Source organism: Ambystoma mexicanum, chromosome 11, assembly GCF_040938575.1.
Source record: "Ambystoma mexicanum isolate Mex_15411 chromosome 11, UKY_AmexF1_1, whole genome shotgun sequence".
In the NCBI taxonomy this organism is placed as follows: Eukaryota; Metazoa; Chordata; class Amphibia; order Caudata; family Ambystomatidae; genus Ambystoma; species Ambystoma mexicanum.
Genome location: NC_090934.1, coordinates 879432540 through 879449917, shown reverse-complemented (window position 1 = coordinate 879449917; position 17378 = coordinate 879432540). Strand labels below are relative to the sequence as shown.

The following is a 17378-nucleotide window of genomic DNA, read 5'->3' as shown; positions in this document are numbered from 1 at the left end:
CCTTCGCCCCCACCGGGAACTCAGGTAAGGGTTTTTTTATTTTTTATTTTTTCCCGCTTTCCTCCCACCTGCCTGCCCTCCCCACCCCTCCCCACTTAACTTCTACCTCCTTTATCCATGGCGGGCAGCGTGGCAGGCTCCAGCCGTGTGGAGGCTCGAATCAGGGCCATCCTCGCACCGCGCCTCCACACGGTTGGAGGCTACCATCGTCCCCCGCCGGGGATTCTGGTGCGTCTTTTTTCTTTTTCTTTTCCCTTTCCCTTCCCCCTACCCTCAACCCCACTTACCTTCTTCTCTGTCATCTTTCGGGAGCGGACGCGCTGGGAACATTTCTGTTCTCAGCACGCCCGCTCCAGATGGCCACCATGGAAAGGGAAAACGGACTCCGTTTTCCCTTTCCCGGCAGCCATTTTCTTGGTCGTTTTTTTGGTTTTTTCTTTCTGTCCCGAAACGCTGCAGCATTTCGGGACAACCGGGAAATGAAAATAACTCCTGGGACAGGAAGACAGGGGGACAAGGCACTCAATTCTGAGACAGTCCTAGAAAACAGGGACACCTGGTCACCCTATTGGATGGGGGTAGGGGAAGACTTCAGGACATCTGTTCACGAATGAGACTACTGTCATCTTGGAAATGTGTTAAGGGATTGCCTCCAGAGGAAAGGATACTTTTCAAGCAAGCCCCCAAAGCATCCAATGAAAGTACATACCTTGGGTGACAAGTAAAAAGTGTCCCAGGAAACACGATTTCTTCTTAGGGCGTAACAAACACAGGCCTCCTTAAGAGAATATAATTATGCAGGGTCTGTTGCCCTATGCGAGGCAGCATCACCTGTAGGACACCTGTAGATTATGTATTGTGCAGGATAATGACCCCAATCACTCTCTCAATCAGCCTTTATGGGGACATAGGGGCACACGTCGGTTTGAAGTCCCCCCTGAATCTCCTGACCTAAATCTTATTTGGTTAACCTGGGCACAACTTAGGGAGTAGCTCAAGCGCAAGCACATGCCCACCAATGGAGCAGAATGCTGGCTGGCCTTTCTAGGTTTTTGTGGCAAGCCCCGTGACCACATATATCTGTGCTAGGATCTCAAACCACATTGAGAAAGTATTCCCCGTGGTCATGGAGCGCAATGGGACAGAGACCAATATGTGACTGCACAGTATGCTCCTCTGAAGACCTGTACCATTATGTTGTCTTATGTTGCTCATCATTTGTACGGCACTAGTTACCCAATAAACGCATTACATACATACTACAGCTGTTGGGAGAAGCTTTATGGTGGGTGCAGGCACGAAAACGCAGCACAATACGATAAGGTATATGCAGATGCTGGGCCAAATGATTCTAACTGTACAGTGGAATTAAAGGAGAGGGCGGGAAGGAACAGAGTATGCAGAGGGAGAAGAGGGAAAAGGTTGACAGTTGGCAGTGCACTAGTCTGGGGGCTAAGGGGAGAAGGAGAATGCTGGGTACGGGGAAAGGTTCACAACCGAGAGTCAGTCAAGAGTGTGGGGAGCTAAGGAGCGCAGAACTTTCTGGTGTGGTCAAGTGGGCCATGGGGCCCGGCTTTGCATCCACAAGAATGTATCATATTCTACATATATACGTGTGGTTACCCTCAAAACTTGCGTCCATAAAGGCAAGAATGGTGACCCTCGGAAATGCCCATCTTCTTGTCTGCTCAGTCAAAGTTCAATTACTTGCACCTCTGCACATACTGCTGGAAACTGACCAAATCTTTCAAGGCTAAGAATCTGGGGGTCATCTTTGACTCTATTCCTGCCTCCACTCTCCGTCCTTTACAAGTAATCTAGAACAGGACTGCAAGACTTGTCCTTGGCCTCAAGCCCTGGGATCGTATCTCTCCAGCTCTGAAATCCCTTCATTGGCTCCCATTGGATGCAAGGATTACATTTAAAACCCTCTACATTGTCCTCAAGCCTTTCTGGTACCTGGGTCCAAAATACCTTCAACTATTCCTCCGTAAATACCTCTCCTCTGGAGCCCTTCGCTCCTCTACTTCTAACTCCCTCAGGGCAGTCGTTTTGATAAGAAACGAGCTGGGGGAGATCTCTGTCATCGGCTGGGGTCTCCCTTTGGAACAGCCTCCCGGCCACCTTGAAACTTGAGGTGAGCCATCTCCGGTTCCGGAAACACCTCAAGACCTTCCTCTTCGCTTCTGCCTTTGCCCCTCCTGTCCCTTGCAGATCTGTTTTTTTCTCTCGGCATGGGCACCTGGCCACCCTCTGTCCTGCCTCCCTCCTGCACTACCTCTGAGCCACCCCTTGCACTGGGATCTGTATCTGTACCCATACAGATCCCCATTCTTCTTCTACACTTATCAGATATACCCTATCTGACTAATCTTGCACTTGCCACTTGCTGGCTGCACTACCCGTATTTGCTGCCTTTATTATTTATTTATTGCACTTATTATTTATTTCTGTTCTCTCCTGTGTTCCGCACTTTCCACTTCTCCCCCTTCCACACACCTTTCCCCCTTTCACTTTTCCATGCACTTACGCATTCTTAATGTCACTGGGCCTAGTAAGATCATTGTTTTTGTTCTCCCTTGGTCCTCTCCCTTTGCTTGGTCGCGCTCTGAAACACTTGTGTATGAGTGTGATATAAATAAAATATCATATCAAAAGTAGGTGGATAATATAACCCGGGAAGTCCTTACAGGTATTAATAATAACTTCCTTTTCCTCTAATGAAATGTTTTTCAGTATATCATCTGGCAACTGGGTACGTAAACTCTTCTTCTTCTGAGCCATGGGTTAGTGGGATATTGGTGATCAAACATAAAGGAGGTGGAGGTTAGTAGTCCCTTAGGGCTGGTAACATGGCAACGAGCCGTTGGAACCTCTTTGGGGGTTGGTGAGGAGAAGGCTGGGGCAAATCTGGGTGCATGTTGTTGAGCCTGGTACAGACCCCATCCCAATCCATGCACCAATGCCACCCTCTTGATTCTGCTCAACACATTCAAATTAAATGATGGGAGCAGGCACCCCGCTTGCTCTTCAACAACATGTCCAAAGTGTCACTCAGTCAGTTCACTCTATGAATGAGATGGCACAATGGCCTCCTGCTCTCCGACAGCTTGGCAAACACAAGCCGCATATCGAGCATATCTGGGAATGGGGCTGCAAAATATGCAGCTTTTGGCCCACTCTGCAGTACTGGTACCACACAGTTGTAGGCTCTGTGAAGCCTTGGCTGATAATGGAATGGGGGCGTCCCACTCTGTAATGCAGTTTGAGGCCGCCGAAGTGTGGTGCTTCTTTCACGAACATTAACACACTTTTAACTTAAATGAGAGACTAAGAACAAGAGCGAGAGAGAGACAGACAGAAAAAGAGCAGGAGATATAGTGAGAGAGCAACAGAGACAAAGAGATAGAGAGCAAGAGAAGGAGTGACAGAGGTGCATGTGGTATACATTCCAGTAACATAACATAACCTTATGTTGCACAATGTACGATGTGCATCGTCTCCATGCTCAAATGGTGTTGTGAATATGCACCTTCTGCATAGGTCTCAAAGTTGGCCCTTGGTGACTTCTGTTAAAAAAGAATATGTTACATTATTTTATGTGATATTAAATCATATTGTAGTTGCACATCACTCTATAGCAGAACACATTGCAGTAAGTCACAGAAGAAAGGCAGGGCCGTCAAAGAGAGCACTGCATATAGATAGGGAGAGAGCACATGCACACTGGAGACTATGCAAATGGCAGCCGTGTTTGGTAGAAATCCCTGTAACATAGTCTAATGACTGACGAGTGGAGCATGGAGAATGAAGCAAGTTAAAGAAGAATGGGAGAGAGTTTAAAAGATGGACAATAATTATCAAGTTCAATGCCAAGCACTTTCTTCTTCCATGGCACCATGATGGGCTTGGCAGGCAGCTTTTTAGGGCATTTTGGTGTGCAGTTTCATCCCTGCTTCAGGAGTGGGGGTGGCCTTTCTAGCTCTGAATGATCAAATCTGAGTATTTGTGGCGGGGTGTAGGTCTTGTAGCAATTCCTTGCTTCCATGGTCAGCAAATTCCCCAATAAAGAGAGCAACAGCGGCAGAGGAGATTGTCACGTTGATGTTTTATGTGATGGCTAGTATATTGTAGACAGGAGTTTTTATCAGTTGGTTTATGGTACGGATTTACCAGAAGTCTCCCTTCTTCATGGTAGATAGTGATGTCCAAGAAATGAATCGCCTGATTACTCTGTGTCTTCATGAATTTCAGTTGAGGGTTTTGTGTATTCAACCATTCAAATAATTGGTTGGCTTTTTCTATGACAAAAACTCCCTTCTACAATATACTAGCCATCACATTAAACATCAACGTGACAACCTGCCCTTTGGACAGTTCCTGCATTTAAAACGTAATAGCAGCACAAAGGCATCCTTTGAAAGGAGGCGGGGATGCTCTCGAAGAAACTTAGAGAGAGGGGTTACCCCGAAAAGATAGTAAAAAAAAGCGGTAGGCCTATAACAATCGTTGCAATGCATTAATGGGAAAACACAGAAAAAATTCCCATGGAGAATAAATTGGTTTATGTTTTTACATAAACTAACTTAAGCTTTAAAATAAAGAACATAACACATAAACACTGGCGAGTGTTTGATTAAAAGGGAACTAAAGAAGAAAGACTTCTCTTTGCAACCGACAAAGTGCCTCAATCCGGAAGCTAGTGAATAAAAGCCAGTTAGAAAATGCAAAAGCAAATGACAACACCATACAGTGGTCCTGGGGGTTAAACCCTATTAATGGCCAATTCCCATGCTGGATATGAGGGGTATATAAACATACTAAATAATCCCAAATGGTGTAGATTGGACTAAACAAACCCTGCATACAGAATGGCTTTACGAACTGTAGTTCTGACTATGTGGTCTACATGATCACCTGTCCATGTGGACTCAACTACACAGGGAAGACCAATAGGAAAGCGAAGTAAGAATAATGGAACATCGAAGTTGTTTGAAAAATAAAATTGAGTAAGCACCGATGGTTAAACACTTTTTGGTGAAAAAAACCTAACTGAGATGATTTTTCGTGGACCGTCCTGCAAAAAATTCATGTATCAAATTCAAGAGAAAAAGAAAAGATCTTGATCCGAAGAGAACAATAGCTTATCTTTATGACAAAGTGTGACAGCAGAGGCCTCAGTGAGGGGATTGAGCGGCCCAAAATCTAAATTCATCCACTTAAAAATAGGGAATACTCAGGACTCGCACAGGCCATATAGGAGTAAATATCATTTGGGCTAACAGAATGGGCTAACTAGGTCTACAGATATACCCTTAAGTGATGCTATTAGACTATGCATTTGGCAGTTGATCATTAGTTGGTTACATCCAATCGATGTTTTTGTAGAAGCACCCATAACAATGGTCCATGTACTCAAAAAATCAGAATTCATTCCGAACTGTTTCTAGTGCCCGATTTGGATGGACCGGCGAACAGCATTTTGCATAACAGATATAAAAAGACAACAAGCCAGGGAGTACTTTAGACCCTTACTTGATAGATATTGTAAACCCAATTTGTCCTATGCAATATGGTCGTGGAAAGCAGTGGAGCCAGAGAGTAGACCAACATGCGTGGCAAACTTGTTTGCCCCAACAAAGATCACAGCGAGGGAAGGCTTGATGATCATAGAGTAGAAAGTAGTGAAAGAGCTGCGCTCTATTTAAAAAGCTGACACCCCGGGCAGTTGGTAACGCTGAATCATCTGACAGGACATGGCCAACAGAGCGGAAAAGCCACGGAAGGACATGCTGAAAAATATACCAAGGTAAGTATCTAAGCCCAAGAGGGGAATTTCATTGTGTACTTGTGACACAGCTTTTGTTCGTTTTTCAAACAAAGTACCTTTGAATAGTCACATGTGTTCTCTGCTTCCAGATTTATGGATAAAGTGGATGATGCAGCACAGAAGAAGGGTTACGCGATTTGCTACACTCACCCCACACTAATAACACACCCACAAACAAACAAACAAACAAACAAACAACAGAAGAGGGCCTGCACACCGCTTAGAAATAGAGTTCTTTTAGGAGGTGGTCTCACACAGTTAATTAATTTCCTCATTGAGCCTAAGCTGCCAAGTTTATCAATTGGGGGCTAAACTGCCAAGTCTCGCACGAGACCACCTCTTAAAGAACCAATTACACAACGGACCGGCACATTCCCTTGTCTCCACTGCATTAAATGTAACTCAGTAATTAAGGGTAATGTCATTTACCATCCAAGTACGGGGAAGAAGATTTTCCTTAAAACATTTGGGACCTGCGATAGTGTTAACACCATTTATGGCATTAAATGCCCATGTGGGAAATACTATGTGGGCCAATCCACAAGACTGGCCAAAACACGGTGGAATGAACACCGGTCCTGTATTTGAAATGCCAATACTAACTCGGCCGTGGCTCGTCACTGGGTCGAAAATGGTCATAACCTTACACAGATAAGATTTTTGATTCTGGAAGTACTGACAAAGAATAATCCGCATGAGGACTTGGGCCTGCAGCTTAACCACAGAGAGACCTTTTGGATTGATAAACTTGGCAGCTTAGCCCCCAATGGGCTCAATGAGGAAATTAATTATCACTGTTTTCTATGATCCAGTATTATTCTTACTGTTATGCACGCTGTGTCCCCAGATAATACTGTATATGATTATGTTATTTTCTTCCTTGATGCACTATGTTCTAACTTTTCTTGACTCAAAATGTTGTGGAACAATTTGCAACTCTGCGGCACATCCTGGACCTCCAGTCTCGAACCCGAGGTGCCGCACTTTGACGACACCAACTGCTGCAGGGTTGCACAATATTGTCTAAGATTGATTTATATGTTTTTACTCATTGATGCGCATGCTTCTTTTTCTTTTACATACCTTTTTTCTTTGAGTATTTCTTCTATTTCTATGTATGTGGGTATTTTCGTTTTTTAATTTTGCTTTTTTACACATGACAATTAATTTCATTAACACATTAGGTCAGATAATTGTTTTAATTGCATTGTATCAAGCTTATTGTCCTGGTAGCAGCTTCAGTTTCTGACCATGCACCCATTCGGGTCGCGAGCGGTCACGTGCTGATAAAAGGAAGCGTTGCTAAGGCAACGCTTCCATGCGGCAGCCACAGTCTTCACTCATCGGCAGCAGAAGGACTACACCTTACCCGTGTGACACACGGTATGTTTCCTAATACTCCTGGGATCCCTTGCACGAACCAATCTTCTACCCATTGTGATAATGGCTTTCTTTTGCCCACAGTCACAACAATTAAGGCTTCTTTTCTGCCCTGATTATACGTCGGGCATCCCTTACGAATACCTTATGGCTTCCATGTCCCCTCAGTGCCACTTATTTACCTTGCAAGTTACCACACTCAGGTGATTAGCCTTTCTATATTAGACTATTTAATTTTATATCAATACTGGACAAGCCACTTACGTTTTCTTCCTTGTTTATTTGTTTATTTTTCTCCTTGACAACTTACCTTCTTTTGAAACCACAACCAGATGGTATGTTTTTTGCTTCACTATTCTGTTGTATGACACTTTTGCTTTATGCGTTATGTTTATGCATGATTATGCTGAATGACATGGATTTGTTTTACTTTGATTACGACCTTCAAAGTATTACTTTCAGACTGGCCCCGATGAAGGAAATTGTTTTCCGAAATGCATTGGCCCTCATTACGACCCTGGCGGAAAGTGACTGACCTGACCGCCATAGCGTAAATAGCGTTTCCGCCATTGCACGACGGAGCAAAGTGCGGCTAATTCTGACCCATCGGGCACGAGCACTACGCCATGGCGGAAGTGCAAAGTCCGCGATGGCGTAAATGTCCCCAAAACGGCCCTCACCGCCGCCGTACGGCGCCCTAGGTGCAATTCCGCCACCCATCATAGCGGTCACCGCAATGAGCGGCAATCGGAAAGTACGGTGACCGGAAATATACGGAAACGGAAGTAAAAACATGGTCCCGGAACGGGAAACAGCACGCCGTACACCTATAAAAACACTATTTCCACACAACCATTAAAAATACTACCCTGAGCCTCATCCCAACCCGTCATCCACCCTAGTGAAACCAATAAAAATGGGAAAAGTAGCGAAAAAAGCGTGCGACCGCAAGCGGCAGGTCCACTTCTCCCGTGAGGAACTCACCGTGCTCACAGAGACCCTCCAGGAGAATGCTGCCGTCGTCTTCTCGACGCAAATGACCAGGACGGCACTTGCGAACAAGAAGGCCATATGGGCCCTGGTGGCACAGCGGGTAAGTGCGGTGGGGACCGCACCCCGCAACCCACAGCAATGCAGAAAGCGATGGGACGACTTGCGGATACGCGTACGGAGCATACTATCCGCCAACCGTAACATTGCCACAGCTACCGGGGGAGGATCGGAATCACCCATCAAGTTGACCCCCTGGGAAGAAATCTGTGCCTCCACCATTGGAATGGAGAGTATAGAGGGAGTCGGAGGGATGGAGAAAGGAGTGCAGACATCCGAAGAATCAGGTAGGTGGGCCAAAAAAAACAATGCTAAATCCACAATGTCCAATCATGTGAAGTACCATGTGTCCACATAGTGCAACAGTAACACATGTCCAGGAGAACGTCCACATACATAGGCCTGATAGCACTTTAAAAGCCACATTAAATACATAAATAAATAAAAATCCTAAAAACACCCTCTACACGTGCAGCAGGCACACCCTAACTGCAGGCTGCAAAACAACTGCATCCTCAATCCACACAAAAATGAAACCACCTCCAAGGCCCCAACCCAAATCACCCTCAGGTACCACCCCAATGCATGTGATACATTGCCATTCCAATTTCCACAGACCCATTAATAACGCTCGCCCTCCTTTACTCCACCACAGGGTCCGATTCAAACGACGAGCTCCACGACACCCCTGCCAGCACACCTGCAAAGAGGGCCAAGACCAACGGCCAAAGACCCTCCACCTCAGCTGCACGCATCAAGACACGGCAGCAGCACAAATCAAGTGGCAGCACACAGGAGGGAACTTTAACAGGCACCCCAGCAGCCAGCATGCCCACAACAGCACCACCACAGGTCCCCCCAATGGATGCCACAGAAGGCACTGCTTCTGGTGGCAGCAGCACCATAGGTGACACTGCATTAATGGCAGCATGCTCCGACACAGAAAACGGGGATGTCGATCTAGGATCCATCCATGACCTGTCTCAATCCCCCTGTTTCTTCCATCCCGTACACCATGAGGATACCACGCAGGGGCACCCACAAGACGACGACTGGCCATCCCCCACAAGCCCTGTGGCAAGGCAACATGAGGTGACCAGCCCCTCTGTGACACCACCGCAAATGGCCATGGCACAGCAGAGGCAACAGTCCCTCGACCAGGTGAACGTGCAACAGCAGCAACTGGCCACGCTCCTCAAATACCATGCTGATGAATGTGGGGGTACTAAGGCAGCCATAGAAACATCAACTGAGACACTTAGGGCAGAAATGGAGAGAAGTACAGAGACACTAAGGGCACAAATGGAGAGAAGCACCGAGAGCCTGAGAGTACAAATGGAGAGAAGCACCGAGAGCCTGAGAGTACAAATGGAGAGAAGCACCGAGAGCCTGAGGGGGGAACTGCATGCGACGTCCAAAGACGTATGTGCTGAACTTGCCGCTGTGCGCCGTGTGCTCACTGAGCTCTCACAAACCCTTAGGGACATGCATGGACGTGAGCAGGCAGAGACATCATCCGTTGCAAGTTCCGTCCAGGGCAGCCCCCAACGTAGATCTGGGAGGAACCTGCGCTCCACAGGCAGGGGTGCCCCTGATACCCGGAGAGGGGGCTTGCAATAGCGACTGCCCACTGACAATGAGCATCTTTGGACACTGGTGTTCGGGGGGGAGGTAGGAGGGTGGAGGGGGTGTGTTGGGCTCACTTGGGTGGCGGGTCGATGGGGTGTGTAACATAATTTCACATATGCCATAAACAATGCACGATCATCCAATGAGATGTGTGGACATTGATCTTTGTGTACGAGGCCATTATAGGCGTACAGTCCATATTGTGCATGTTCCAGACACACACACTGCCACAAGTCCCGTGTCCATGTATCAGCCACCAGGCGTGAGTGCTAGAAGCATGCATCTATGATATGCTGACGAATGTCACGGCCCTCCTGTGCCTCGCAGACTCCTTGAGGTGCTGCCACATCCCCACCCTCATCATGACCATCTTCAGGTGCTTGCAGTTCTGCGTCAGGGGGCATGGGCACATTTCTACGTACGCACATGTTGTGTAGCATGACACATGCCATGACCATCTTTGCAACCTTCTCATGGCGGTACAGGAGTGCCCCGCCAGACCTGCTGAGGCAGCGGAAACGAGTCTTCAGTAGGCCGAATGCCTGTTCTATGACTACACGGGTACGTGAGTGTGCTTGGTTGTAGTCCTCCTCATGCTGGTCCTGTGGGTTCCGGAGTGGTGTAAAGAGCCATCTCTTCAGTGGATACCCGGCATCACCTGTATGTGGACAATAAAGGATGTTTGTGGAATGACATTGCTACGTACGCACCCCCCCCTTCCTGCCAGGTCATTGCCGCATCACATACCCCACATTATCATGCTTGAAATGAGACTCACCGAGTAGCCAGGATCTGTTCCCTGCGTGTCGCTCCATGTAGCGTGGTATTGTAGAGTTCCTCAACACCATAGAATCATGGGTTGATCCAGGAAATCGGGCACAACAATGTGTAATGATCCTGTTGGAGTCACACACCATTTGTACATTCAGAGAATGAAATTGTTTTCGGTTGCGGTACTGGGCCTCCATGGCATGTGGGACGACCAATTCCACATGGGTGCAGTCGATGGCACCAATGCAACCTGGTATGCCGGCAAGTGCATGGAATCCCACTTTTGTGTTCGTAATTTCCTGCTCCGAGCGTGGTAGAGAGATGTAGTCGTCTGCGTGCTTCAGGAGGGCATCGAGCACTTGCAATAGTGTCCGTGAGAACACTGGCTGTGAAATGCCATGCAACTGTCCGACTGTGTGCTGGTAGGTGCCTGTGGCCAGGAAGTGGAGTACAGACACCACCTTCAGTAGGGGTGGGATGGCGGTTGGGCTATCTATCATGCTGACAAGGTCAGCCTGTGTCATGTCCACAATGGCGGTTATGGTGTCCCGGTCCAAACGGTAGAGGGTGTGGATCTGCTCATCAGTGAGGTTGAACGGATGTGCTCGGACGCGTGGGATTGCGGGCTGCCTGCGTGGTGGTAGTGGCTGTGCTGGCGGCCCTTGCTGGCCCTGCCTTGCCCTCCTCCTCCTCCTGCGTCTCCTCTGTGCGGCCGGTTGTTGTAGTAGTTGGTGTTCGTCTTCTTCTTGAAGTTGGAGTACTTGCAGTGCTATCAGGTCCCCCAGGGCCAACATCGCTAGTCCTGCCGGTAGCATTTCGGAGTGGGTGTGGTTGTGGGAGGGGGTTGGGTGTGCAATTTATGTGTTTTCAGGCTGTATAGCCTCCACCTGTGGTGATTCATTCCACCTGTGCAAGCTGCTATCCCCTTTGGGCCAGCACGTCCCGCACACAACGCTGCAATTCGACGAATGGCATCTTGCTATTACAATCATGTATTTGTTCCCGATGGCAGTGAAATATTGGTTCATATGTTCATTCTGCTATGGTCCCATTGTTTCACATACTATCTTTGCAGTCGCGAACAAACTTGTGAAGGGTCATTGGAATGTAGTACTCGATTAACGGTGGACCCTCATGCAGCACTGTACCGAGGTTCACCGACGGGTGGGGCGTCCCATTTGTGAGTGAAGCCAGTTGCCATTTTCACACACTGCCGCACTAGATGGATGAATTTGTGATTTCAAGCGGTCACAGATGCCTTTTCGACGTGATGTTGCAAATGAGGAATTCGAAGGACAGCGCTTTCGGTTTTCAGCTAGCGGCGAGGAGATGCCCACAGGTCTGACTGCAAATATAACGTTCTATTGTTCAATGTCCTTGGGACAGGGGCCATGGCGAGAATGCAATGATTGATATGAATAGTATGGGATGCGCAATAGCGTAGTGGACGATGAGGCCGGACGTTCCCAAATACATGTTACTTCACAACACTGGAATTACGGGCTGGAGCACAGTGCATTTTGCAGACTGCATTACGCACAGACTCAATGGAAATTTCACATGTTATGTGAGTATGAAATCAGGCGTTTTCATTACGGGATGAGGGAATGATGTATGGATGCATGGACAGATGATTTAATACGGAGTTTGCCATGTACAGGGCTTTTTGGAATCTGTCCACCTCCGCTGCGCTATGTGATGCAGAGCTGCCATAGTGGGACCATCGTCTATCTGGCCTTGTTGAACCCTCCCTGTCTCGACGCGCCTTCAGACACTTGTGTCTATGCACGTTACTAATCCCATCTAATGGATTCTGTTTTAACAGACGCATGCACAAAAACACTCGTTTGTAATAGTGTTTTCACCTCGATATATATAGTTAGGATTCGCAAGTGGTTTTTGGGTGGGAATAATCCTTTGGAGTGGGCTAGCATGCATATGGCTGTGGATTTAGTGTGATCATTGAAGTGAGTAATTCAAATGAAGTTCTGATGCCCATGCTATTCTTTTTCATTTCATTTGGGTGACAGGTATCTCCTACCCTTTTGCCACTGCCATCTGTATGCCACTCCTGCAGATGGATTTTACTCCCGACACCTGTTGCTTCGTGTTAATCAGTTGAGCACCATTACGATCTTATGGGACGATCGCCAATGGGCCACATGCCCTTACGCAGTACTAGTGGCTAGGAGCAACATTTCGGCCTTTCAGCTGGACTAGTGCCTACCTAATGGGACGGCCCTGCGGTTCTAGGCGCTTCCATGTTGCCTTTTTGAACGTGAATGTAGCCCCTGTGTACCATGAAGGAACAGGGCGTCACACAAGAAGAAGCTGGTCATTTATTGCGGATGCAGCCCACAATGATGAAATATATTTTGGAGTTCATGACCTAATGGCTGTATGGGCTTGGTGATTTTGTTGTGCATTAAATTTCTATTCTGATATGAACCGTGTAGCGTTCTTCTTTGCAAGTGATGTAGCATATTCCTATTTGTGGAGCGATGTATTGTGAGGAGATCTGCATTGGGTTCCAGCTTCGGAGTATAGTTGCGTGGTACTGTACTGGGCGCGTTTGCCTACGAAGCCCAGTGAGGTCAGGGATAGGGGCTGCCATTATGACTGTTTTAATGATGTCATGCTCAGGGGCGGGGGATTAGCTTTTGTGTAACAGATGCTTGTCAGCCAGGTGGATTGGTGGAATGATGTGATGATCAGAATATGGCTGGTCACAGGTGCCTGTGTTTGCGTGCGTTTCTTGGAGGGAGACTGAGGTCATGTCCATTTGAATGGCTTCTGTATTCGTGCCATCTGTGCCCTGCAGCTCCCATTGGCCCCTCTTGAGATGAGCCTGGCTGCTCAGTCACTCTGCCAACTTGTGTGGTGCATGCTTATGCTGATGGTTGGTTTGTTTACTGGCAGGAGTACAGGGCTGGTGCAGTGTCACTCAGGATACTGCTTTGAATGTTGCCTTACACTGGTGTCAGTCGATGAGGGGGCCTGTTTTTGTTTGTCTCATTTTTCTGTTCATGTTGCTGGACTTGACCCTTCACATGCCTGTGCTGCATCAGTGCGGCAATGGTGCCATGGCAAATATGGATGGCCACTCACAAGGCACTTGGAGCCCCTAGATTCATTTGTTCGTTGGCAGGCATGGATGACTTGTACATTTCACTGGTTGCATTGTGTGACTTCATTGCACCTACGAGGAGTTGTGCAATGTGGCCAGGGAGTGGTGTACAGGCACTCAGTAGGGCCGTTTACGGTTGGTTCGCGATGCCGTACTTCTCACCATGGCGGAATGGTACTTTCCACCATGCTTGATGGCGTTAGGTGCCTGTCCGCTAGGGTCAGAATTCGCGTACCGTTGCGCCATGGTGGTGATTACGGTTTGGCATGGCGCGCGTGCGCGTACTTGGTGCAGTTAGCGTTGGCGTTCACTACGGTCTCGCTAATGGCATCGTACTTTACGGTGACGGGTCATGATCGCACCGAGCGCTATTCGATGGCGGTATTGCATTTCCGCCATCGTTTTTCGATTTCCGCCAGGGTCGTAATGAGGGCCATTGTCATTTATGGTCTGATTTATTAATAAGTTGTGGCAATTGCTTCCTCACTAAGAAACTATTAGTGACTTCTCTACCTTGAGACCGCTTTTGATAAAATCAATTCTAAAAAACAACGAAAGACTTTTTTCTTTTCTAACCAAATGCATTACTGTTGCTACATGATTTAATTGACTTTAAGTTTGACTAATTACATGCCCAGGTTGGGTCCTACGGAGAGCGGCTGCGTGACTTAGGTTTTTTGAAAGATTGAACAATGTGGGAGCAAGTAGTGTATACTTAAGGATTATGCTACCATACATTAATAGAGAGCATTTTCTTACTGGTGGTTCTGTGTTATAGGTGGATTATCAGTGGGAGCACAGACAGAGATTCTGATACCGACCCCACCAGTGTCCGCCAGAAAACCCCCACAGGTAATTATACTCAAATGGGGAGTGAAGTGGGTGGTAGGTGAAGGCCCTGCCACTCCTAAAACTGATAAGCATTACATGCTAATGAGTGCCCTGTCTTTTCTTTTACAGTGAGGAGGAGGAGAGTGTAATTGAAGAAATCTCCTAAGTAAAAGCTAGATAATATAGCTCGTTGAGAAGTGACAGAATGAGTAGCTCCTGAAGAAAGTTCACCATTAAGGTTTAAGAACTGAAAGATGTTGAGCAGAAAGAGAGGGAGGACAACTTATTAAGTTAATTCTCCCCACCCTCTCTTCTGACATTGATTCAACTGTCCACAGGAAACAGAATTAGTCAGTCCAATTTTTATGTAACTAGTCACTCAATTTGTTAGGTGTTTTACACTTTGTGTTTATGGGTTGTTATTATGAAATGTGTAGAATGAATTGGGATTTAACTATGTGCCGTTACTGAATCACATGTATGGTGGAATGAACTGGAATTACATATACTATAGAATGAAGTAGGATTACACTATGTGTTATTATTGAATTATATAAACTTTTGATGATACTGAGTATTTTCTGAATAACGTTTAAATTAAAATATTTTAAACCCTTCAAGGTGCTGTTATCTATGATGCTCTTTCACTTAGATGGATCTTAAGTGTACAGGTTCATAACCCTCCTGTTTACTAAAAAGAAATGACGGGCCAGAGTCCCACCTGAGTTTGTTTGTACTTTAGCCCATCCGGGTATAGGTCGGACGTTACACACCTCCATAGTTGAGGCAGTGATCCAGAGTTTCTTTGTGTTCATTTTCTGGATTACTTCCTACCTGGAAGGTCAATTCTTTATAATCTCCTGGAACCCGCAAATTTCTGAGCCCACTGCTCTCTGTTTTGGCATCAATCCATGGACCTCTTCTCTTCACAATCTACACTTGTGCCATTGTAAGACTTATCTCGTCCTTTGGCTTTCACTGTCACCTTTTTGGTGATGGCGCTCAAATATTTTTCTCCTTTTCTTCCTTCACCCCATCCATCTCAGAACGGATTACCAACTGTTTCACTGCAATTTGTCACTGCATGACTCTGCATGCCTCGCGCTGCACTCTGGAAGAAAAAAAAATCATCACTAACACTGCCGCTTCTGCTTGTATTAACCACCTCAGGAGTTACAAAATGTGTCCTTTTCTTACTAACTGTTCTTCGAAAATGCGAATCTTCACCCTCATGCTATGCAAACTTGACGACTGCTCAAGCCTACTCCTTGGCTTTCCCCTCTAGACCTTCTCTCTCTAGACAAAGGGCCTCATTATAAGTTTGCCGGTCCAGTTGTAACAGCACCGGTAAGCTAACGGCGCCATTACTACCGGACCGGCAAACTATGAGTTGTGCTCGTGGGTGCCTTTCCGCCCGCCAGGTCTGACCTGGCTGGCAGAGCGGCACCCGCAAGCACAACTCGTCAGACGCACCGAATGAATGGTGCCGGTGCATCTGACATCCCCATTCCCATTTCAGCCCTATGGGGCTCAAATGGGAATGGGGAGTAATGAATACCGGCACCCGGCAATGGGGACAGAACAGGTCGAACAGGGACGGAATGCCCCCGTATGTCCCCTTTGCCAGGTGCCGGTAGTTTCACGAGTTTGGTGGCAGACGTGCCGGTAAAACTCGTAATGAAGCCCAAAGTCTTCAACTTTGCTACATGCATCCTCTACAACCTATCCAGTTCCTCCCAATTATACCTATTAATAACATGCTGGTTGGCTCTCCATGCACCACTCCTCCCTTTTCAAGTCCTTTCTATTATTTCTCAATGGTCTTGCGCCTCAGTACCTTTCTGATTGTATCTCTGTTTACTCACCATCTCGTTCCCTCATCCTCCCCTGCACTCAAGCTCACTGTCCCATGTGCCCCACATGCCTCATCTTGCCTCCGTAATCACAATTGAAGTTGGAGGGTTTGCACATTCTGTCTTAACCCATTACAGTTTTAACACATCACAGACAGAACAATTTGTTTACCATAGTATTCCTCAAACTTTGCTCCCTATAGATTACTAAATGTCCCTACAAAAAACACTTTCTATCCCTGGGTGTGTGTGACTAACCCTGGTAGTGTGCTGATATATCGCCTATCAAGGTTAAGGGATGAAAGAAAAACTTGCCCTTACCTCTCTTACTACTTTCCTTGTCCACTAAAACTGGGAGCACACTTTTGGAAGTCAAATACTTCTATTTTTATTCGTATTGCTTCCAAATGTGTGACTTATCAAATTATTAAAAAAACACACAGAAGGTGTTCACTTTTCGTTACTCATTAAAATCTGAATGTGATTCAGCCATGCTCAATCTCAACTTTACTGAGTCAAGGGAGTCGGGTAATCAGCCGGACCCTCTACTAGTCAACCGGTTTCAGCGGAATAGATCCAGTTCTCCGCTTTCTTGAGGAATTGGGCAGTGGCAGATGTTGTCACAGTAGATAGTTAAAAAAGACAATTTTCTAATTTGTTGTCTCACACTCATCTCTCTTGTTAGACATATGGAGCGATCTAACTAGTCCATAAATTCTACCTTCTCTCTGTTTTTTTTAAATAATTTAGTAAGTCACACATTTGGAAGCAATACGGATACAAATAGAAGGATTTGACTTTCAAAAGTGTTCTCCCAGTTTTAGTGGACAAGGAAAGTAGTGAGAGAGGTTAGGGCAAGTTTTCCTTTCATCTTGTTTCCGCTCTTTCTCCTTACTCATCCCACTCT

General features: G+C 46.6%; 1 long non-coding RNA gene across 1 annotated transcript in view; it reads left to right on the top strand.

Annotated features, from left to right (window-relative positions):
• The window catches only part of LOC138504790 (uncharacterized), a 78032-nt gene extending 61238 nt beyond the window's left edge, over positions 1–16794 (top strand). The window contains exons 3-4 of the long non-coding RNA XR_011279971.1: positions 14566–14639; positions 14748–16794. This is a non-coding gene — a long non-coding RNA (uncharacterized lncRNA). The remainder of the gene's footprint in view (positions 1–14565; positions 14640–14747) is intronic.
• The last annotated feature ends 584 nt before the right edge of the window (positions 16795–17378 follow it).